The sequence below is a fragment of the Phalacrocorax carbo genome, chromosome 1, assembly GCF_963921805.1.
Source record: "Phalacrocorax carbo chromosome 1, bPhaCar2.1, whole genome shotgun sequence".
Lineage (NCBI taxonomy): Eukaryota > Metazoa > Chordata > Aves > Suliformes > Phalacrocoracidae > Phalacrocorax > Phalacrocorax carbo.
Window position 1 is genome coordinate 15,207,267 of NC_087513.1, and position 25,386 is coordinate 15,232,652.

At 41.2% G+C, this 25,386-nt stretch overlaps 1 protein-coding gene and 1 long non-coding RNA gene across 2 annotated transcripts in view; one reads left to right on the forward strand and one right to left on the reverse strand.

Annotated features, from left to right (window-relative positions):
* Positions 1-14,277, reverse strand: part of LOC135312106 (uncharacterized) — a 30,020-nt gene extending 15,743 nt beyond the window's left edge. The window contains exons 1-2 of the long non-coding RNA XR_010371762.1: positions 13,576-14,277; positions 13,330-13,396 (exon numbers count right to left, since the gene is read on the reverse strand). This is a non-coding gene — a long non-coding RNA (uncharacterized LOC135312106). The remainder of the gene's footprint in view (positions 1-13,329; positions 13,397-13,575) is intronic.
* A 551-nt stretch (positions 14,278-14,828) lies between these two features.
* Positions 14,829-25,386, forward strand: part of KMT2E (lysine methyltransferase 2E (inactive)) — a 61,335-nt gene continuing 50,777 nt past the window's right edge. The window contains 2 exon segments of the mRNA XM_064444623.1: positions 14,829-15,285; positions 22,749-22,805. The gene's annotated coding sequence lies outside the window, so the exon portion shown is untranslated.

Sequence of the window (25,386 nt, forward strand, 5' to 3'; positions counted from 1 at the left end):
AATACACTATTTCCCCATGAAAGGATCACAGCTAGGACAAGATTTTGGTGAGTTCTCAAATGAACACCAAAAGGTTTTATTCTACAGCATAAAACCAAGAACCAGAGTATGATTCCCCCCCACCCCCCAAGTTCTACTACCAAATTCAGCAATGGAACTTACGGAAACTAAAAGCACACCGAGAACAACAGGTGGTGCTACTAGCCTTGCTTACATACAGACCCGGGGACACGACTGTCGAAGGGGACACGACTGTCGAAGGGGACACGACTGTCGAAGGGGACACGACTGTCGAAGGGGACACGACTGTCGAAGGGGACACGACTGTCGAAGGGGACACGACTGTCGAAGGGGACACGACTGTCGAAGGGGACACGACTGTCGAAGGGGACACGACTGTCGAAGGGGACACGACTGCTTAAGCCCCTGTCCTTCATGTGATTCACTGCCTTAGCTTATATTTATGTACTGTTTAATAAAAAATGGTCCCTTTTATCTTTTGATAGTAGTTCTACCACTATCTAAATGTTCACACAGTTGTTCGCTTATTACTAAATTTATATATTATTCTCTTAAAATGAGATCGCCTTGGATGGAGCTGAAAAGCAAGCTGCACAAGCAGCCTGCAGAACTGCTGATTAAAAAGTTTAACTAGCAGCAAAATTATTGATTTTCATCTGCAAATTAAAAATATATTTGAGGACAAATGGAATTGCTCAACTTTCTCACCAGTCAAGTGACCATACTGCTATGTCTTTTTAACTGAATGAGCATGAATCAGACATCAGGAGACTAAGGTTTTACTGTCTGCATCTAAGTAGTGATGCAAGAGGTTGCAAGTCTTTCTGTAAGCAGACACTCCGTTTTTTCCCCCCCTCCACAGTTCAAGATTTTGAAAATTGTATTCTGAATCAGTATCCTTTCATACGTAGCTAGTTTTCCAAGGCAGGTAATACCAGCATGAAATTTTTGCTTCAGCAGAGAATCACAGTAAGCAGTTAAGATCTGTTCACTTTTCTAAAATCCTAACTTTAAATGAAACAAAACCCCAGACCAAACTGCAAACAAACATCCCCAAACAGATTATGACCATTGCTGCTAAGTGGAAGCTACACGGAAGACTTGTAAAGACCTGTGCTTTCCCTACAAAGTGACGTTTCTGTGTAGCTGCTGGAGGAGCATGCTAGGGCAAGCCTGCCGTTTCCATCTTTGCTCCACACATGGGGACACTTCAGCATGCCACAGCTAGTATTTATCTGCTTCTTGCCAGAGTGGTTCCAGGCCTGTTCTCCACATGCTTTGCTCCATTACTTTTAGGTGGATTTGTTGCAGCCTGGTTTGTCAGGAAGAGAGATTATTTATACTAGGGGTATGTACACTACGATTGCAAATGTAATGAGATGCACACAATAGCCCCAGATGTTTTTCCTCACAAATTTAACACCTGTATACCGCTAGCCAATAAACTCATGCAACAAAAAAACCTGTGGCCTTAATAGAGTTTTGACAGCACAGTAACCAGGACCACATGCATTTTTTGTGTTTCTCCCTTAGGAGAAAATCCAAGGGACTGCTATGGATTTCTTTATGCCTCTATGTATCAAGGTAGCAATTTCAGGGTGTTTTTTAGTTTTATTTTTGTTAAATGAAAGCAGTTTCACATAGCTCAAACTAGACAGGTACTGTTACCAAGTTATCACACTCCTTTGCTTTACAGTGTGAACATGCAACCAAAACCTACAAGTAGGAGCAATTTGTAGCTATGGATAAGAAGAGAAGTAGCAGCTGATGTGAAGACATTAATGGTTATTACCTAAATATATTCATGCTATAATGACTAAGAGGCACTAGAGTATTCAGTTTCACTGATTTCTCATGTTAGTCATGCTTGTGCATAGCATCAAAGTTCCCATGACAGCAACTCGAGAAGGAATAATTCTAGTTATGAGCTTTAATAGCCATGTTTTGGGGACTATGCACATAAAAGTAACAAGCTGCATTCTTGTTTCAGTTGAGAGGCTTGATGCCCTTGCGCATTCGAAAAGAAATAATAGCACTGAAGTGCTGCAATGTAACTGCAGAGGCTGCACTCCTAGGAAGACAGTCAGGAAATGTACTCACACAGTTCAATTGGAACTGATAAACTGGCTCAGGGTTGCTACTTTTCTTCACCTTGTCTAAGGAACCCAAGGTTTTGGGGGGAGGGGAAGACAGGAAGCAAGCACTCTTCCTGCTCCCCAAACCTAAAAATAACTGAGACAGTACTGCTGCAACGTTTAAGCCACACAAGCACTCAATAATGCCTGAAATATTTATACTCTGGGCAAACAGTCACAGAACTCTCGGGTTTTGCCCAGTGTCTCTTTAATACTATCCAAACAGATCAGGAGATTGTGGCAGGAAAAGTTTACTTTTCTGAGGGTAGAAATAAGACTGTTGCCAGCTGTGTTTTTAAACTATAGCTCTTTTTCTGCCAGTATCTTAGAAGTCAGTTAAGCAGCAACTACAAGCTACAAGACTATTCTGACTTGTGAACTCAAGCGTTAGCTTAACCCCTTCTGAGCACCTCTTTGTCATGAAAGATCAGCACATTTAACAGTTTCTTTCATATTAGAAAACAAAGGAAACAAACACCTTTGTATTTAAGTTGAGTACAGTCTTCTGGAGAACACGCAAAGCTAATACAGCATGAATAGAAAGAAATCACTAACAAACACAAAAGTTAGAAAAAATTAGATACAGCCAGCTGCCACTAGACAGATTTTTCCATGACAGTATAAAAATCAGACTTCACTAAATCATGTGGTTTTTCTACTTCCATCTACAAACATGGAAGTTAAATTCCTATAAACAGAGTTATAGGAATTTGTAGTAGTTAAATTCCTACAAGCAAGAGCTTGATTATGCCAAGCAGACAAATTTAAGTCATGCATAGCATTTGCAGGTCTTTGGAGTCATGCTTACAGACTTCATCATTCCACCTCCTGCATTTAACAAGGCTACTGATTTGGTGGTTGGAGCTTCTTCTCTTTCAGAAAGCTACAAAAGGAGACTGGGCATAAACACTTAGCTCCAAAACAGGAAAAAAGTAAAAAGCAGACCTAATTAAAGAAATTAGCTTCCTTTCTGTGCTGCTTGTTTTTGAGCCATCTTCCTCATTCTTCAGCTGGTGGCTTCTTTCTGTACTTCAGAAGAAGTACAGTACTTTCCTATGCATTTGTTGCATAGGAAACCTACAAACTGATTTTGGAGAAGCCTGGTAGGCAGGCGGAAATTTAGGCATAAAATTGCCATTCTTTGATCTAGTTTCCAGCTCAGTCACTTTCTTTTTGCATTCAGAAATAACACAGGTTGTTATTCAGACAGCAAAACTATCTTAAGTTTTGAAAATGAGAGTCCTTAAGTTTAGGAATTAAAAAAAGCTTAAATAGGTCTATGTGCTATATTGTTAGCTTACACATACTACCAGTTGTCCATGACATACCATAGTACACCTGGTTATACCCATCCAGAAAGCTGGGGAAGGAGACAATCATGGAATGACTTTATTATCCCACAGAAAGATGGCTCCCAGTCACCCCCTCCATCCTGAGACTCCAAAGCTTACTCAAATTTCACATATGGGCAGGAAACCAAAGCATTCCACATGGCAGATTAAGTGCCAGAAATCCGTAATAGTTCAGACATGAGCTCCCAACAGGAAGGAAGTTATAGTTAAATACAATCCAATCTGTGCTTCCCTCCACGAGCTCCATAAGATGAATGGAAAAAAAGCCAGGCTTTCCCATTACACAACAGCTAGCAATCATGTGATGTAGGACACAGCACAACTGCTTGAAATAGGGATGTTACTCCTATGCAGAAGATCCCCCTCTAAACTGGTCTTTCAGAACTCTGCAGTTGCATACAATGCCTCTGTTTTCATCATTTCTATAATCCACTCTAGACATAGCCTTAAGCTACTCAGAAGTTCTATGCTGTTCATTTGCTACAGGTTAGGCCTGCTTATTTTCCAGCCAAGACAGCTGGATTTCAGTCAGGTTTCCTTCTTACAGTCCACCCTTTTGCTCCAGTTAGGGGCAAGACCTCTTAATGTATACAATTCAGGCTGGTGTTAGTGTTTTTTTGTATGTGTTTAAGTGAAAAACAGCTTTGAAAACCTACAAATGCTGATGAAAATACTTTTCTAGTAACTATTCTCTGGTTAACATCAGTAATACAGCCTTTGCTTCAACCCATCTAGTCTTCCATCCCTCCCTCTAAAGAGCTGCAGTTACCTCTAGGGACTTCCATCATCCTCCCTTTGGTCATCTGTAATTGCTAGCATGGTCATTCACATATACTGATATTTTGTGGGGTTTTGACTGTTTTATCTTACACATACTGAAGAACAGTTATTTTAAACAGGCTAAATGGGTCTTGGGTATATGTTGTGAAGCTTGTTTACAGAATAATGTATTTAATTCTTATTTTTTCCTGCAACAATCAAAAACACGAGGAGTCCCCTCCAAGCATTTCCAGTTGAGCACAAAGTATTTGATAGTAAGGGAGTTTCAAAGTGGCATCACAAGTCAGACATGATCCTACTTAATGAGGTTAAAATATATATATATTAAAAAAAAAAAATCAATGCTTACATTAAACTTGTGTAAGGGAAAAGCAAATGAGTTTAACAAAGCATCTCATATTTATCATATGACAAGTAGAACAAGATTTCAGCTTATGAACTACAGTAGAAGTATTCCTAAGCAGTAAAGAAACCTCTCCTCCACTCCAGTACCAACTACGCATATCCAAAATTCAGATTCAACCGAGAATCTCAGAAAGGCACATAAAGAAAAACAAGGTCTACTGGACTTACGTTTTTGGACACCCAGTTCAGTTTTTTTGCTCTTTGATGGCCTATTACTATAGTGGGGACTGATGATGCAGAAGGGTGGAGTACCAACTCCAAACCAGTACTTTTTCTTGCACCACGTAAGAAAAAACTACTACCTACTTTAAACTTATTTCAGACATCCCTTAAAGGCTTTGGATTTTAAATATGGAATGGCTTCTGAACAGCTGTGAAGCTGAAACAGCCAAGACTGCAACATGCTATTTCTAGGAAGATGCAACAGATGTTTTACACTTGTTAGTATGTACATCCTATTCTAAACAGGATGTGGAGTTTGTTTGTAATGAGTGCAATCAGTACATAATTGTTGCTCAACACTATTCAAGCAAAAAGAGGCACCCAGAGCAAGGAGTTTCCTGTTAAATACATAGGCTGTCCACAGGAAAAAAATCCAAGCTTTATGAAGCATCTACAGGCATGCACAAGTACCTTCCAGCAAGTTACTTCTAGACAGAAGGAGCATTTGCAGACAGCTCAACTCCTGCTTACTTGTGATATGCTATCTACAAAATACATTGACAAGATATGAGGATTAGTCATGAGACAATTGAGAAATAAGGCTATAGTTCTGAGCAGACTAGGTAAGGCAGAGCCATTAACTGCAGAGGACTCAAGTATATGAAAATTCTTGCTAGGTTACAGAAGTGTGGGGAGTTCAGGGTGAGTTTTAAATGAGGAAACAATTCTAGAACACACATAGCAGTATCATTGCATTATTGAAATTAAAGGGCATGTTTCAGCAGACAGACTTAAACAGGAGATGAAGTGCAGAAGGAGGTATCATACCCCTCAAACAGACTACCTTGCTTTGCTAACTGCAGGATGAGGTTACAACAGGTCCAATTATAAATCTTCCTCCTTCATACAAGCACTAACACTTGGCATACAAGGCAGAATTTAGATAACAAATACCAAGGAGAAGAGCAGCTAACTACTCCCATTTACTTAAATGGAATCAGGACTAGTCATGCCACTAAAACAGAAGACAAGACAAACCAATTTAGCTAACAGCTGCACTTCCAAGGCCAATATTTGTAGTGCACAATCTCCAGGCAAGTGTGGAGCAGCAGCTTACCTGTTCTAGAAAAAAACCACCCATAAGACCCTACACTGCCAGCTCTTAGAAGTAGTGCAGGCTTAGCTACAGCCTTCAGGGTACAGCCCTAATAATGCTTTGAAACAATTATTCCCTCCCATCAATTAGGTGTATACCAGCAACTGCAGTGTTTGACAAGTCTCTTGAAAGAGCTCCAAGACATGCAGAACTCAGTATGTTGATTTGGCACTGTATAATTCATCTCACAGCAGCATGATTTTTCTCTTCATGCTCTTAGGACTTAGCCCAGTTCAAAAAATCCCTGCCAGTTTTAAGACAGAACCAAGTCTAAATGCTTCATCAGTATTCCTTATTTTTGCCAAAAGCTATATTATATATATTCTCTGAAGTGGTCCTTCAATTTTGGAATTCCCTCCCCAGTATAGCAAGAGTATGTTAACACCCACATCCAGTGCTTGTGTTTCAGGCCTAGTCTGAAGTAGATGATCTTGGACACAGGGAGGAAAAGCCTTAAAACACAAACCCTACTTGCATACAGAATGCAGTTGCATTTTTATACAACTTTCCAACATTAGTGGAAATTTAAAGATGGTATCACACAATTGTAGTAAATGGGTTACTGCAAATAAGTAGCAGATTATCAAGCAAAACTGCTGTTTAAGCTTCACCAGGAGAAATACCATTTGAAGTGTTCTAGATTGCAACTCTTCTTGTACTCCATTAAGTATAGCAAAGCAGGTGCTTTGACACTAGCCATCAGGATTCCTCTTAAAGTTTGGCTAGTCTGTCAAGCACCATAGACTTGTATCTTTTATTATAGGTAGTTATAGCCAAGGACTCAATAGCCCACTGCCACTATTTCCTAGTAATCATCATTTTCCCTCACCAACAGAAGTTACTGCAGATTCAACTTTACTATCTCTGAAGGAGACACTCAAGTTCAAAAATTGCTGTTAGATGAGCCCAGACACCGTGGCTCCTACATGAAGTATAGCCTTTCCTATGCTTGTGCAGAGATAGGAGACAGAAGTGTTTCTCAGAAACAGTTTAAAAATAGGATCTGACAACTGCCCAGCATGCCTTTATAAGCTTATGAGCTTGGTCCAGCATATGAATGCTGGGGTAATGGAGCACAGCTCTGGAGATTAATTCAAAGTGTAGCACCACCCTGATAAATTGTTTCACTTTGTGAAGAGTAGTCTTCTAAATCAGGATAGTCGTGACTGACATTTTAAGTAACACGCTCCTATAAAGTTTTCTAATTAGAAGGTCTATAGTTCTTCTGGATGCAATTTGAGACAACTTACCCTGTCTCAGCAGGTATGACTACATCAAGCAATCATCAGCCTGACAACATTGGGCCATGGTGTTTGCAGCCCAAACAGAAGCAGCAGAACCATTGCAAAGTTTACCAGATTTATTCCTCTTCAAGGGATTGCTTTGCCTACACTAATAAAGCAGCACAGCTCTGCAACTCCAGGTTTCTGTGGTTTTGGGTTGTTTGTTGTTGTTCAGGAGGGTGTGGGGGGTGTGTGTTATATTTTTACACTACACTTAAATTTGGAGAAAAATCACACAACAGTCATCTAACCTGATAAGGAAAGGCAGAAACACAGGAGGCAAGGAAAAATGGAGTTTTCCTGAATTTCCAGAAATTAGACAATAATGCTTATTTTTCAGCTAGTTCTTCAGCTGGAGTTGTTCTTGTGCCCTCCCTGCTAGTTTTGACACACCCCAGATCTGCCACACAGGGCAGTTTTGGACTTGTATTTGGTTGGTCTATAGCAGCTGTACTAACACTGGATCAAGCAGGTATCAAAAAGCTGTCACATGACAACAAACTGGACAGGAAGACACATACTAATTCCCATAGATGAAGATACTCAGAATTGAATTCCACCAATGCAAAGTTTAATTAGTTGTTACCTACTGAAGTCTGCAGGAAACAAATACATTGCTATAGCCAGTGGTATCCTAAGTCAGAAAGCTACTCATTCCAAGCATACCATTCTGCTGTGGGACTTCTGTACTTCTGAAACTGAGTCCTAATAGGCCACATTTAGCAGGACTACAGCAGTCTTCAGAAGCTAAACCTTTGAAGAGACATGACATACAGCTGCATTTCTACTTTTGAACAAGAACGACTGCATGACTGTGCATTGTTAACATGCTAGCAGACAGTGCTTCAACCACAGGAGTGCAGGAAATTCATTTGTTGAACCTGTGGTTGTTCCCTACCTCCCTATTAACAAGCTCTCTCCAGACAAGTCACAGTAAGAAGTTTCAGCAGAAATGAAGAACCTCTTTTGTCCAACACTTAATACCCACACAAACACAGCAGCTAAGTTTTGTTAGTTCCCAAGCTTACAAGCAACACAAACACTTGCTTTCTCTGTGACAGGACCACACACCTTCAGCTGCCGTTCTGGGATGCTGGAGCCCACAGTTCAGTAGCTTCCTGACTCTAGCACAGCCCAGCTCTTAGGAAGTGGCAGTATTTTGCCCCATTTTCTTCCTAGAAATCCTCAAGAACCACCATTGTGCTTACAGTGCCTGCATCTTAACACTGTCTGAGGACGAGAGCTTGATACTGCTCTGAAAAGCAACAAGTTCATCACAGTGAGTATTTCAAATAACAAGGTCACACTAGGAGAAAACAAACCACTGCCCCACTTCACCACCTAAACGTCATACTAGTGAGCTGGTCTTGGTGCAAATTCCCACTAATCCTGGGATTAACAGGACACACAACTACTTTAAAACTTGCTTCTTTATGTGAGGAGCTCAATTGTTAAGAATTGTAGAACGAGCCAATAACTTGTTTTTCCTTTTAGAGGAAAACCTTACTAGTGCCAACCTTTTCAGAAAAGCTCATCATAACCCAAAGCCTGAAGTGGCATGCAAAACAAGTTCCTGCCCTGTCCTGAACAGTCTTTCCTCATCCAGGTGGATAAACTGATCGGTTGGCAGTCAGTGGACCTGCTCTTCTACATGCAAATAATTCATATTCATTCGACTAGTGACCTCTGTGACACACGCGTATATATATATTTTTTAATATTAGCTCAGCACTCATCCAGTAAGAGTTATTCTTTACTGAATACCCCAGCTATTATACTATCAGTCACTTCTGGAAAAAACCAAACCTATTTCAAGTTTTACCCTGTTCCAACAAAATAAGCTCCTAAGTCCAAAATCCTGTGAATGCTTAACTAGGCTACAGTTGAAGAAATAGCATTTCACTTATTTTTGCAGACTATCATTTCAGTGAATCTGAAATGATCTTGCCACTTACAACTGCAAGTCAATCTAGCACTACCTCACATACTCTTAAAAAGTTTTGATTTTTTTTTGAGTATGCTTGACTCCTTAAGCAGTGATCCTGGATGCACTAGCCAAGTGGCTTTAAGAGTTGTCTCTCAAAATTCCCTAAGAACTCTATCTTTGCTAAGAAAAAACACACCTAATTTCACTAACAGTTAAAACCTGCACATCTCCATTCTCCCTGCAGCTGCTTCTCCCTACTCCTGTTCAAGCTGGAATGCCTGTGAAGCCACACAATGAACATTCACATTAGAAAACTATCCATTACAATTAGGCTTATGCTAGATGCATTCTTCCCGTCTCCATCCCACATGATCACTTGCACCATCAAAAAAGGGGTGGTGCAGAAGAAAGAATGAACAGCTGGGAAGAGGTGCAGGATCATCTTTCAGCATGAGCACCACTTCAACTGTTTCAACTATGGCATTAATGCATACTCAGATCTATTACACTGTTAATATCTCTCTCCCTTCTCCCCTAAATACCCTTGAACTCCTGTCATTCCCTTTGTAAGGCTAAGGTAAACAACACTGTTTAAATAACAGGTCTTAGCAAAAGCACAGACCACACGTACATGTATAGACAGGCTGTCACGGCAAGTTAGAACCAGAAGTCTGAACTGCTGGAGAACATCCAACCAATTGAAATATCCTTATTAAAAAGCAAAGGATTCTAGAGGTCAGAAGAAACGGTTTCTCTCCCTGGTAGGCTACCATAAATTCAAGCTACATACCTGTTTTTACTCAGTCTCCCTCTCCTCAGCTCTTTTCCTTCCCCTAACCTTCCAGACTAAGACACTGCTTGCATCAGAGCGGCCTTTGGGCAAATCCCCTCCCCTGAGGTTTCTGTCTCAAAGCAGTATGCACATTTGTTTTTTACTCATCTCCTGCAGCAGAAGTAATTCAAAATGCATCAGACATTGTTCTGAGACAGCACTGCAACACTTCTGGAGTCACTGCTTCTTTGAAGATAACTAATACTGCTTCCCTGAAAACAGCTAGAATAAACTTGAAACAAGCAAACAAAAAAAAAATTATGAGCTCATTAAAACTTGCCTTCATTTCTATAGCTTCATAAAAGCATATTTAGAGACACCTCAATTCAAGTACTGCTGCAATAAGCTACCAGTTGCACATAGAACTTTTGAAGTAGTGCACTTCTTGGTTTTCAAAGCAAAATCCAGTATTAATTTGAGCTACCTAGAAGAGTGCTTTAAGAATGAAAGCTCTAGCTGCCATAGTTACGCTTTTTAAGCTTTTCATTTCCAGGTATTCTATATAAACTACGCTAACATAAGCAAACTGCTCCCTTACAGTGGGGTAGGCAACTAGTCCCTATTTCATAATTATGGAATACATGCCTAAATGCAGGTACTAATAAAATAAAAATGTGTTTTTTCCTAATCTTCAGTTCAAATTAATGTTCTTCATTTAACACATCTGCAAGGAAATATCCACGGTGTCAGGTCCCAAATAAATCTGTCCTGTATCAAAAGAATCATTGGACACTAAAAGCCTCTCTGGAAGCTTCCATTACAAAGGGAGTATTTACCTTGTGTCATACTATGCCTACACAAGAAAAATCAGCAATCCAGTCACTTAAATGTTTGGTCAACAAACCAACTGCTTCCTCATAACACCATTTCCAGTATGGTTATTTCCAGTACGGGTTTGGTTTTTTTTTTAAAAAAAAGTGCCTCACAACCTCTACAACTCAGGAACCCTACTCTTTGTAGTAGTCTGCACAGAACAAAATTGGTTGGTGCAATGCTTAGCTAACAGCCAGTACCTGACACTCAAAAAGGGGGGGGGGGCTATTCTTTTAGGAAGCAGAGCTTATACCCTAAAAGCTAGGCTCAAATGAGATTCTAAACTTTCGAGACCTTTCACACTGTGTCATCCTTAATTACTGTCTCCTCCATTTCTTTCCTGGTATCCTTTATATAACCTACAAAGGAGAAATGTAGCACTATTAGATGCTTCCAATCCTGTTCTACCCCTCCCCCAACAACACACAGAGACCCTGCAGGCTGTATCTGCAACTAATAAGGACTACTTACAGAAGCTCCCAAGTCCCCCGTGAGTTCTTATGTAACTAGACTCCACCTCACCATATTACTTATGTAACACATATTAAGTAGCATCTATTATACAGAAGTCCTATATTAGTCATATACTCAGTTACTTTCCTTCCAGTAGTTCTCACACAACACATTCACCAAATAGTAAAGCTTTATCCCCCACCAGGTTACTGCTGTGGAGGAAAAAATAAAAAAAGAAATTCCTATCTGGGAACAGACTGAGAACAGCAGAAGCGCTATGAAACATTTCTAAATGGAACAAAACACCACCCTTAAAGTATCAGCAATTTTAACTGTTAATTTGACCGTTGGGGCTAAATTTACACTCTGCTCATACAAGAACAAAACATGGGAACTAGCATCGAGTTGCTCTGAAAACATGAGAACCCCACCCAAACAGTAGCAAGATCTGCGTTCCTTAAAGAAAAAAAAAAAACCTGTTAGGATCGGAAAACATACATTTTTCACTTCCCCCATCAGAATATTGAAATAAAGAGACCCAGAAAATGTATTTGCCAAGCTTCCAAGCCTATCCAGACTTGTTTGACAAGTTCATTTTCCTATGAACCTCAGAAAGTAAGACATGGGGCATCTTCACAATATTTGCATACCATAGTTTTGATTTGCACTAAGTATACACTTAAATCCCCGAGTTAAAGAGGCAGGCCATCCGCGGCCTAATTGTAACACACGCTGCACTGCCCCACAGAAAAGCGGCTCAACTCCTAGAACAGGATCCAACAACATACAAATAAAAGAATATCGATCCGTTTTTCCATAACGAAGTTCTGTTCGAACAGAGTAAAGCCATTAATAGCTTGCAGATTCTCCCCTAGGCCCCCCCACCCCCAGCAAAGCAACACTGGCGACCTCCCCGTCAGAAGAGGAACTCCGCATAGCCTGTACGTTTTCCTCAGCTGTTTTAATGAGGTCATTTAAACATCGCTTAAAACGACTCTTTCATTAAGTTACTCAGTAAGAACTATTCCGTGATGCCGGGGAACCTAACTTACAGATACAAGTGCTCTCGCACTCGAGCGGGGCAGCCGAGCGGGAGCGGGTGCCACCGAGGCTGGAACACCCGAGGGCCCCGGGCAGGAGCCGCGTACCGCCGGCTCCCACGCTCGGGCGGAGCGAGTGGGCGCCGAGGGGTAACTTTCCCTTGCGGTGGGCAAAGCTTTACGCAGAGAGGGGGCGGGATGGAAAGCTTCCCCCGAGAGCAGCTACACCCTGGAGAGGGGTGGGGAATACGGAGAGAAGCGAGAACCTTCCTCAGCGGCAGCTACACCCTCGTGCGTGAGGGTGATGGGGGAAGGGAAATGGGAACCAACGCGGCACCGACGGTACTGTGCGGGGAGGGGGAGGGAAGCGCGGACTCTCCCGGGCAGCCTCCGCCGCCGCCTCAGCCAGCTTGGTCTGCAGCCAAACCCCACAAGAATGCAGCGCGGTCACATGACCTCCGGCGGACGTGCAACTCCCTTCCCTCTCCAGGGAGACCCTGCGCCATCTTGTACTGACGCAGTTATAAAAGCAGGCACAAGTTGCTCCTCTCTCGCTCATCCCCCGCTCCTCTCCTCACAGCCCCGGCACTGTTTCGGAAGGAAAAGCCAAGGCCCGTTCCTGCTTTCCTTTTCACCAGCTCTTCGGGGATCCCCCGCCCGCGAAGTCCTCCCTCGCGCTGGGATCATGGCGCCCGTTTTCCCCCTTTGCACCAGCCTCCCCCGGCAGCTCCCCAACCCTGCCCAGCTGCGGCTGCCCCTGCTGCAGGATGATGTCAGCGCCAGCCAATCAGGGCGCGCTGGGCTAGCCCGGCCAGCCTGGCGATTGGCTCCCGCGCATCCCCCTCCCCCCTCCTGACTCAATCTCCGCCGCGGTTCGCTGCGGAGCAGCAGCCAAGGCACAAGTGGGGGGAGGGGAATAGGAGGGGAAGGAAAAAAAAGCCTACACAAAAAAACCGACAACCAAACCCACCAAGACGCCAGCCGCCATTTCGCGCAACAACAGGCAGAACCCGAGCGAGCAGCCCCAGCCAAGCGCCCTAAGGAGAGAGAGAGAAAGACAGAAACAGAGACACACGCACAGGAGAGTTAGACAGGAAAAAATACCCATAGACTCCGCCATGATCACAAGACGTTTAATCGCCCCCCTCCTCCCTCAGACTCAATGCCCCATTACAGCCGCCTCCTCTGCGTCCGACCAGCTAGCAGATCCCTTCACCTCGGCTCCCTCCTGCCGCAGCAGCAGCTGTTTAGAGCCCCAAACTCTCTCTGCCCAAGGTGTGGGGGGACGCTAGTCTATGGCGCTCTGCTGCTAACTGCTTCTCCAGTCACCCGATTGTGGCGGCTCCATCGAGGCAGGGTAACAGCTGCCAGCCCAGCTTTTATCTGGTGCCCCGAGTTTGCGCACTGAAGGAGGCTCGCTCAGCCCCTGGTGGGCGTCGAATGAAACCCCAGCCGCCGCCTCCCCTCCCTCAATCAGCCATATCGCTAGAGGGGCTGAAGCCGGGCTGGGCAGGCAGGGCGGTGCGCGGGCAGAAGAGGCGCTGGGAGGGGATATGGCGAAAGGAAGCGGAGCTCGGTACAAACGGCCGAGGCTGCGCCTGCCCCGCGACTATGAGCGAGCCTCCGGCTTTGCTCGCTCCCACTGGTCTGGATAAAAACAGACGGTACCTGCTCCCCAAGAGCCGTTCCCTAGAGGGGAAGCTTGTTCGCTGCTCCTCTCTTTCACTGCAGGAAAGAAATGCCTTCAGCTAGCGCTGTCGGTCTTGCTTTAAGAAAAGCGTCTCCCTCCTGCTTGCCTTCATATATGAGCCTCAAACGCTTCGGGGAAGACTCTCAGCCTCAAGTCTCTTACTGACAGGAGAGGTTCAGCCAAAACCTCCACATCGCCCTGACCGGGTACCAGTCAAAGCTCCCGCTCCCCCGCTCCCCCGCCCCCCCGCCCTTTCTCGCCCCCCTCTTTCCCGCTCCTCCAGTAAGTTCTTCTGCCTGTGTGAGACCCGGCGGGTCTGACCAGCTTTTCGCGTACTTTCTGGCGAAAATTTACTCCTCGGGTTGAGATTCGTAAAGAATAGGTATGCTGAGAGTAGGGACGGTGGTGAGGAGAAAGCCGGAGGTGGCGGGGGGGCGGAGAGCAGCTGAGGAGGGAGCTTTGGCGTTTCTGCCTCAGAGGATGCAGTTCTGACTCAGACATCCTCCCGCCCGCGTTCGGTTCCACAGCAGCCCAGGTCGGAGCCCTTGCCCCTCCCCCGCGATCTGCGCCTCCGGGGCTGCGGATCGCCCCCAGCACCAGCCCCAGCCCCAGCTGCGGCCGCCCCTCCTCCGCTGCCCTACTTCCCCCCACACCTCCTCACAGCCCCCCTGCCCAGCCCCTGCCGCAGTCTGGTGTCTCGGCCGCGCCCAGCCCCGAGCCGTTCAGCGTAACGTGGAAAGCGCTGTTGCAAAATGGACACTGAGGGCTCGGCGAGCGCAGCCTGCGCTCCCAGCCCGTAAGCAAAATGGCGGCTGTTTGGCTTCGCCTTGGTAACCCTGCCCCTGCCAGGCGGGGCTGGTGAGCCCCGTGCAGTGGGAGGGAGGGGAGAGCGGACGCCATTTTCCCAGAGAGAGGCAGTGACATAGAAGGGAGCGTAGGAGGCTGAAAGGAGGGAGACACGGGAGCAGCGGCGGCAGCGGGGTTTGTACACAGGTCCCAAGGCAAAGGCGCCTCCGAGCTGGTCCCTGCAGGGTTCTGCGCACTGAGCTAGGTTTGGGGGGAGGGGGGGGTCTCCTCTTTCCTTTCTTTCCCTTTTCTTTCTTTTACCAGAGCCTGCTGAGGGTTGAGCCCTGCCTAGGGTAGGGATATCCGCAGTGGGGCTGTTGCATTGTTTTGGTTGGGATAGAGAAGGGGCTCAGCTGAGGGGTCCTGCTGCCTGGCCTGTGACCATAACAGGTGAGTGTTTGGTTATTACCAGCGTATTCTGCTGTGTGTGCTCTGGGGAGGGGGGTGGGAGAAAGGGGGTGAAATGCGACGGGAACGTCTCATTACCCTCGGTACGAGTATAACTCCCTTCTACCCTAAAATGTATTTAAATTCTGTTTTAAGTTGCCTTGAATTTGTATTTCCTTTTGTGGGGTTTGGTTAAAAAAATGGCAGGCTGTCGGTATATCTTGTGAATATGGCGGGTTACTGTAACTAGAGGAGCTGAGGAGAATTTTTTGGCAGTTATGCCAGATTTATGCATTATGCTTGGAAAAAGAGCCAAAAGGGGCTATTATGTGACAACATGGGCTTCCTTAGACTGGTGGTTTTAAGAATGGGTTATGTGTTACTGGGATTGCGTATTGAGTTTTATGAAGCTTGGGGAAACCTATTCTATTTCTCCATCCTGTATATTTTTGCTTTGTGGCACTAAAATGGCTCGTTATAGGCCTAATCTCTCTGCCTTCCACACCCCCGCCTCCTTTCCTCCCTCCCTGCTAATATCTCCCCTTCGTGGTGTAACCTGGACAAACGGAAAGCAGTCCTCAGGAGTTTCTGTGCCAATTTAAAAGGGGATCATTCTCTCCACCCCCTTTCTTGAGGGTGTAAGTACTTATATTGGTGCATCCCTTTCTTCCTTTAGTTTCTGCAGCCAGTGTTCGTGTTCCTTGGGTGGCATATTTCAGTCTCTTTCTTAAATAAATATTGGTGGGGTAGACCCTATTGCTGCAGACGGGGGGGGGGGGGGGGGAGAAACAAACGGTTCACTGTGTAGTACTTATAGGGTAGAGAAGCATAATATAGCCTGATTATAAAGGTCCTGTATTCCCCTATACTCAGCCATTAGGGAGTGTTCGGTGGCCAAAAGCCCTGAGGTCCTCAAAATGGAACATACTACGCGTCGTTAAAAGCAGAAGTTTAGTGCTGGATCTAGATTTAGGAATGTTTTAGTCTGTTTATTTACAGTACCTTAAAGGAATAATAACGAAACGTTTTTGTTATTCAGGGATCAGGTCAGAGAAAAGAAAGAGATATCCAAGGCTGTACTTACCATGCATGATTGATTGATTATAATTACCATACTTTTAAAGTTACTTTTTAAAAAATGTGGAGGAAATTTTTTAATTTCCCTCTTTTGTCCTTTAGAGATTCTAAAAATGGCGGCCTCAGGCTGATGTTGTGGTAATCTAATCAGCTCGGGTCCTCCACACCCCATGCAGTGCGTTTGTCTGCAGCATATTAGAGTCTTATTATGTTTAAATGAAAAGACTGTTCCCTTCAAATAACGTGCAAAACATCTCTTGACTTTACTGCGATTTAAAAATGCTGTGTTCCAGCTGATTAATTTTATTGGTTATGTGTGTGAAAGGCAAGTGAACGAGACCACTCTTGTCGGGGAAAAGGGGGGTAGAAAGAGGCAGCAGACTCAAGCGGCTTCTTTGAGGGGTGTGTATAGGTTGCTGTAAGGTAATATGTATGTCGGCTTAATAATTTGGAAAAGCTCCTGCGTTTGTGATGGATACTGTACCTCTGTCCATCCTACTAATGACATAAAAGCAGTAATATTTATCACAGTAAGCAGCGGATTAGTATCATTAAAACGAATTCTTTGTGGAATCACATTTGTGAACGTCATGTTGACCTTCCAGGAAATACCTTTGCTGGACATCGGGGTAGTAATTCCACATATTCGTAGTTTGAGAATACTAAAAGAACTTAATACTTACAGAAATAATGCATGCAAGATTATAACCTGTTACTTTATTAAGACACGGAATTTCTTCTGCCACCATGTAATTTTGGTATTATATTTTTTCTTCAATTTATTTTGTATATTGCTGTATAAATTATATATGCGGTAATAGACATACAAATATTGAGGGAAAGTGCAGTTCCTAACCTCTAATTTTTTTCCTGAATGAAATATGAACCTTTTAGTATCACCACTATAAATATGTTTGGGTGGGGGGAAGGGAGGTCACAAGGATTTATTATTTGGTAGTTGGTGGAGTGTACTCTGATACAAACTATGGAGGCTGCAAACTGTCCATCTTAAGCAACAAAAGAAATTATTTTTTTCACTTTTTTTGTGTGTGCCTGTCTTTAATGTTGTCGTTGGTTTAATGAGGTATGAATTCCTAGTCTAGTATAGCTTTGGAACCTTCTGGATTTAAACAATCAAAAGTGAGGTATTGAAATGGCAAAACTGTCTTTAGTCTCTAAAGAATTTCAATTTAGATACTACTTAGAAGCACCGATGTGTGATGTAAGGTACCTGAAGTTGAACAATAAGATAGTAAGACTTTTAGAGTGTTGTTAATGCATGCCTTTCCCGTGTTTTGAGGCCAAAGGCTGAGTGATTTCAACCACCAAGTGATGCGTTAATAGTCCGGTAGTGCATGCTCCCATCATACCTTCCTTATTTCTATAGATTTGATTTTTTTTTTAAATAAGCCATGTCTTACTCTGTTTATTAAAAAGTACATGAATAAGATTCTAAAGAGTGTATGTATGGTCCTCTTTGGAAACCTTTTGCCTTTTTCTTTCCTCTCCCTAGGTTTAAAGCTCCTGTTCTTGTGAATGATTTTTTTAACAGTATGACTTGGAGGTCTATGTTTTCTGACTACTTGGCCTCAGTCATGTTCTCAAGCAGACATATGATTCAAAATTAAAATAATGTCATACACTTTACAAAAGTGTTTGGGGTGGGGGGGAAATGAAATAAACTCAAAGATTTAAACACTCATGCTCAGATTTTACGGACTAAGAACCTCCTGGGAATTTTGAGATCTTCCAGAGTTTTCCTGTATGAGTTTTAGTGAGTCAGTTTGCCTTTGTGACTCAGTTTCTCCATTTGTAAAAACAGATCTGTGACTTGTTTTAAGGAGACAACATTACAAAGTAAATTCTACCTTTCCGTTGATGTTGATATGTTAAAATACATTCATAAAAAATGAAGTACACACCCCTCCCCACCCCCAAACTAATGAAAACTTACTGAGAGAGGGAAGATTTGAATTGTAAATTCCTTTTTTTTCAAGAGACATTTCTGATTTACAAACATTATGTTACAAATGCAATAATATGGACTGTAGTTCTAAAACAGCTTATGTATCTTCAAGCTTTTAGTACCTGAAGGAAAAATCTGCTTAACTGTCACCTAGCCTTTTGGGTGAGCTTTTTTGCCATCTGGGAAATTTCAGAGAGGAAATAATACCAGCTTTTTAGATTATATCTCTAGGGAAAGTTTCTCCTAGCACTAAAATTCAGATTACTTTTAGGAGTTGCGTTACCTCATGTCTTTGGTACAGTTTCACTACACACAACTGTTTAATATTCTGTTGGAAAGCAACAGCAATTGCTGTCACACTGAAGGCCATAATATCTCTCTAGTCCTGATCTCGGTTTGGTGTAAGGACAGTCTTAGTTTTGCATGCATGCTAATACTAATTTTAGTAAGCACTATTTGTGGGACTTAGTTAAGGAGTGGTGTATGTAATTGTAGAACCATGGCATTGTTCTAAACAGATTAATGTAAACGAGGTTTAATGAATGTATTTTGCTGTTTTTGTGTAATGTTATAACAAAATGGAATTGGGGGGGTGGGGTGGGGGGTGTATATTGGTGAAGATATGAAGTAAAACTCAGTTCAGGCTTCTGGAGAGATCCTAAAGAAGTCTATCTCTGTTATTGGCCTTGTGACTTCTATACAAATGCGTATTTGTGAATCTCTCAAAAGCAAATTTTGCTGGACAGTGTCTTTGGAACAGGTACAGTGTTTAAATGTTTCCACTGTGCAAATAGTAGTTTTGATTTATTGCTAAGAATCAAGCTTAAGGTGTCTCTGGGAAAAAAAAAAGTTTCAGCATATGTAGAATGTGTATTAAGAAAAAAATTACTTTTCATTCTTCCAAATTCTGGATTATTTAAAATATTACTTGTAGTGGGCTTTTGAATGGTGCAAGATGAATATTTCTAACTATATCAGTGTTCACATTTTCCTTACTAATCAAATAATGGTACCCACAAAAGTTAACCTGATCTCTTTGAGGATGCAAAATTCTGCTCATTACCTTCATACCACAAAAATACTATTGCTATAGTTGTGTTCAAAGGCAAAACTGTTGTTACCTTTAAGAAACAAGTTATTTAAAAGAAGCCTTGTCAAGGTTTCGTATATTTGCTAGGAGATATTGAGACTATTTTTATTTCCTCTTAGAAATCTTCATGTGGTATTAATGAAACAGGCAAGATTTTAAGTTCTGCTGGTTGTTAGCAAATTTTTATAATTAAGGTTTGAAGACAGTTTTGTTGTACAAAGTATATAATTTTTTTAACATTTGTTGTTTTTATTTTTTAAATTAAAATATTTAGTAAGAACTATGGTAAATCACAGTGTGCACTCAAGTTATGTGTTCCAGAAGTACAAATGAATATATTGAAGTAGCACACAGATTGCATCCAGTGTAAGAAAAATGTGCGTCTTAGTTTTGCGTTTTTAAAGTAAGAGTGCTCTCTCTCCTTTCCTGTTCATATGCTGCTCTAGATAGAGATGTAAAACTTGGGTGAGACTTAGAAAGGACTAGCAGTTTTGCAGATCAGGCTAAGTATGGGAATGCTAAAATAGTATTGATCCTAGTTTCAGAATTTAGTTTTAAGTAGGTGTAGATATTAAAATGTCATAGTGCAGGCTCAAGTTTAGAGAAGGTTTTTATTTTGTTCTCACTCATAGTTTTGTGTATTGTTTTATGCCATCATAGTCTAGGTAATCATTCACTTTTATATCTTTATCTCAAAAATAAATTACCATCAAGTTCAAAGGCAAGATGATAAGACTAGATTTTAATGACATTATTGTGCTTTATATTACAACTTAAGGGGTATCTATACTCTGTCCATTGTTGGCTATTTCATCAGTCGTAGAAAGCAATTAAATGAATATCCTATACTTACAAAGTGAGAATTTAAAATGTGTACAGGATGGTAGGTTTAGATCTGAATATTCAAATTCATTTGGTATTCATTACTCTAACTCTTCTAACTTAACTAGGTCTAAAGATGCTTTCTTCTGTACCAGCATGAGATACTCTCAACTTGCCTTGAGTAGACAAAGGAGCTAACTCCTAACTAGTATGGTTATAATGGGGCTGTGTTTAAAACCATATCACAAGACAGATGATATTCCAAGTCTAGACAGTTAATCCTGTCTTAATTGTTTGTTTAAATAAACTTTTCTAATGAGGAATGTTTTTAGTAGGTTCTACTTAAACTGAAGCTGGAGACCTGAGAATTACAGCAACTTATTTATAGCTTTTGGGGAAATCACAGAGAGATTACGCCTCTCACTTGGTTTACAAATCTATCGTTCTAGAACTGTGGAAGAAACATGAATATTTTTATATGTAACTTATAAACAATACAATAGTTATCTTATTGTTTATAAAGATAAGGTTCCTCCCTTAGATGCTTTACCAAATAATCCAGCTAATTGCCCTTTTTTTTGCGTAGGCTAGAAACACTTGCTGGGAATCTTATTCTTTAAGATCATTATACAGGGTTTTTATGAATGACTAGTGTTTTTTTATAATGGCCATTCTCTACTGTCTCTTACTTTCTTATCATATCTTCTCTATTGGAAGACAAAAGACAAACTCTGCATATTTTTTTCCATTTCTGTGTGGCAGTAGAATTGAAGTTAAAAGCTGTGTTTTGTGCTTCCATTGCTGGGCAGAATTTCTTGTTGTGTTTATTCTAAGATCATGTATTTCATATCTTTGTTACTACAATTGAAAATACATACTAAGATCTCCATTGAAAACACAAAGGTATAAAGTTACAAATGTGTGGAATAAAAATTTCTTAACACAAATCAGTCAGTACAGTTTTGCAAGGTAATTGCAATAAAAATGAAATGGATTTGTTTTCTTGAAAGTAGGAAGGATCTTTCGATCTTCTGTGTTTATTTGGCTGTCCTTGAACATGACATAGTCCCCTCCATCTGTTCCCTCACCCTCTCTTGCCCTCTTCCTCCCAAAATCATAGTAAAGAGCATTGAAATCTTACCAGTTGTTACCAAGAAGTATAGTCCAGGTTGAATTGTGGTCAAAATTACATAACAGTTCTTCTAATGCTTAGAAAGAATTAAAGTTTCTGTTTGAAAGAGTGCAACTTTCTGACTTGCTTGTGTTTAGATTCCTAGGCGTAAGTGTAGCAGTTAGGTGAATGTCTACAAACTGCTTCCACAAGTAAAAGTAGAAATGCTATTGTGCTTTTCATGTAAGTCAAATGCCACTGATAAAACAGGGGGTCTAGTTTTTTAATTCTGTCTAAGTGAAAACATTTCAAAATAGAAATTTGCTTAGCTGAAATATTTGACTTCAAATAAGTAAAAAGAATTCTTGTGTAGTAGGTATCTAATAATTACAGTAGACTCCCATGTCTTATTAAGCAGCATAGAAAAAATAAGTGAATTATTTTATTTGATGTCATGAAAGCAGCAAAATATTTAGATTGTTGAAGGCGATACCAATATGTATTTGTAGCCACATGCTTTTCCCCAAAAAAGCCTTGCTACTTCTTGGGAGGAGTATTGGGCCTTCGAATTTAGACCTCCCAGTGACTGAATCACCATAAGGTATACTGTAATATTTAATAAAAATTAAATATACTTAGGCTTTACAGTTGTAGACATGACTTACAGAGTATCCTCACAGAATGTAGACTCTATGTACTTGTAGAAACACTTTATATTTTGAAATGTTAGTGAAGAATAACAACTTTGGGTAACAGTTGTAAATTATGTTTTCTTGGAGAATAATTGGTAAGTCACAGGTATTTTGTATAAGTTTAATCAGCAGTTATCTACCACTTTGTGGCAGACGGAAAAATGTTTGCAGTAAAACAGCTGATATAAAGAATGACTTAAAGACAAAGCATTTTTACTGGGAAGCTGTTTTCTTAACCTTTGAATTTCTATTTAAAGGAATTTCACATTTCCCAGTGATATAGTATAACACAGTGTCAGGGTGGTGGTATATACTTCTCCAAGCAATAAGCAATATTGCTATCAAAGTAATTTTTTCTCTTACTCTTCTTCATGTGCTGTACTTGTCTTGAATTTTACAGTTCTTTGACTCTTCAGCTCAAATAATTGATAATTTTTGAATGGGTAGGCTTTTTTGCATGTGGTTTATTTGAAGAAGTATGGCAGGTGTTTAGTAAACTTAGAGACATCAAGTGACTGGCAGTTAATTTTCAATTTTGGGGGTTAATGTCTGTAAATATCGAAACTAAAATCTGTAAGCATGGTATTTTTCTGTATAGCTTTGCTTATTGCTTCTTTGATAGATTTCTGTTTAATAAGCTGATTCTTCTTTCTGTAACTGCATTTACCTTTATTTCCCTTCTACCACTCATTCTTTTTCTCTTCCCAGTCCCATATTTTGTCTAACTTCCACTGAGAGAAGAAAAGGAGTGAAGAGAGAGAAGAGGTAAGGGAAGTCTTCCATGTTTTAATGGACTGGCTTAAATATATGAGGAGGAGAGATTGCTTTCCACCACTTTTTCAGGAATACACAGGAAAAGCACCCTTGGACCAGATAGTAAAGGGAAGATAGCCTACGGCCAGTGGAAACTAGCTCTTCTGTATGGCAGAAACTTTGCTAACTGACAGACTGATTCTCAGTTTATACTTAAAAGGGCAGCTTCCTTTCCACTGACTAGAGTTGGTGTAATGCATGTAATGACCTGTATACTGAGGAGTTGATACTTCCATGATGGAAACTCAAGTTTTTTATGTATGAATCTTTAATACCATGGAGGAGGCAGGTTTTTCTTCTTTGTTCTAGATCCCGAACTCAAGACCAATTTATGAAGTTTGTCTGTCATTCCAAACATGACTGAGGTCTTTGTTGAATGTAAAGTCCTGTATTTATTGTGTCAGGATGTTTATAACTATGCTAATGAAGTCTCCACCATGCTTGTTTTTACTCTGTATTGACACTGGGTTAAAAGCAAAGTAGGAGGAGCAGCCATACCCTGTAGTAGTTTGGCTGTAATAGTCATGTTTCTTAAATAAGTTGGTCTAATGATCACTACGTGTCTGTCAGTACAACCTGTAACTTAAAAAACAAAAATTTGATACAGTTAGGAACTTAGTACCCTTGAGATCTCTGAAGCTTAGTGAAGATCCAAAAGAGGGATGGAAAGGGACAGCTATGAGCAGTGTTCTGGGAGAAGCAGGGAGAGGAAGCATAATGATTGTAGTCATTGTCTGCTGTGTGTATACCTCCAGACCAGCCATAGCAGGGTGTAGGGGTTTTTTTGTGGTTTGTTTGGGGTTTGAGTTGGTTTGGGTTTTTCTGGCTGGCTGACAGGGCTTGTGAGAAGGAGGTGAGGTGGACCTGATTACTGACAGTGCATGGGTCAGTGTGGATAACACGGGAGGTTGAGGGGTTTGTGAGTGAGGCCGGGACCAGTTAATATTGTGATGAGGAAGATATTGCTATGAGGGGGATATAGAGAACATTAGGTCAGTGGTAATGTTTGGGCACAAACTACAAATACATAGGAAACCTGATTTCTTTTAGAATTAGTTGTTTCTTCTATGTGATTTGCAGTTGGTCATTAATGGGTCCTAATTTGTATATCGTATTTGAGTGTGCCTACTGTGTCTTATTTTTACATACTACCTTCTTTTTTTTAGCACAAATTTGAAGTAGGCTGCTAACTTCTCTGTTAGGTTACCAGACAGAGCAGCAAATAGTAGCAAAGGCCTGAAGTTGGACTCTCGGTTGTTTTGTAAGCCTGCATACTTCATAGTGCAACTGCAGTGGGGTAACATTTGGAAGTTGGATATCCCTCCTAATCTTGTAGCAAAATCTATACCGTGGTGGAACATGTCAGGGAAACAGAGAGAGAACTTCCTTGTGAGTGAGATTAGTCATTTATTCACATATTCGGCTTCTAGGTCTGATTAAAGATGTGTTATCTCCTTAGAAACGGCTGACAATAAATAAATATTCAGATTACTTGATGTATGTAGTTATGCTACGTGTATATATACGCACTGTCTATATTTTTTCCAGATTTGTCTGTAGATACATATCTATATGTATATATATACACACACAGTAGTTCATTATTTGAAGGATATCTAGATTATACCATTAAAAAATCAATTTCTATCACTAGTTTTTCAAATAACCTAACTATTGTAGAGAGAAGATATGAATGCTCAGAGCAGTAGTAAATTAGAAGTTAGCAAAACATCAAAGCATAATTTTTAAAGTAAAATTTTAATGTTTTCTTCTTTCTTCTGCCTGTAAACCCCCTACCCAACGAAAAAAAAAAAGTCTGTAGGTAGGGAAGCCAAGTAGGAAAGCTCAGTTTATTGGCTCTGTGACAGTTCAGGACCGTAGTTTTCACACTGGATTAGTGGACTATGACACACTGTATTGACAGGTGCATTTTTACTTAGAAATTTCTCCTGTACAGATTGTGCTAGGTCATAGGTATATCAACTGTTCTTGTGGATTTCTTTGTGAGAAGGGTGGTTCCCATGACCACAGGTTGTTGGCCTGTAAATCTGAAGGCAGGCATGACAGTTGCTTTTGCTAACGATTGCAAAATATGTATACACACATGATGTAATTGGGGGGAGGGAGGAGGAAAATGTTTAGATTGCATGCTCAATAAAAGGCAACTTATGCATAGATGATGTTTTTAAAATGTTTATCCTCTAAATTATGTTTTTTCCCTTTTCTAGTGTATGTAGTAGGCTTGATTTGGCATGTCTCAATTTTAAGGTTATAAGTATGTTCCTGTGTGCTCTGCTGAGTACCAGCACTTCAAATGTGTTTTTATCAACCTCCCCTTACAAAGAAAGCATTTTTAAGGGGAAGGAAAGCAGCAGCACACCTTGTAGACTCTTTTTCCGGGTGTGGTAAGAAAATCAAACAGAATAGTAGTACTTTTTGGTCATCTGTCTCTGTTCCGTGAGAAGACTTGTATAAACAACTGACAACAAGATCGGTAGGAGTCAGCAGAGGTCTGCAAACAGCAGTATGATCT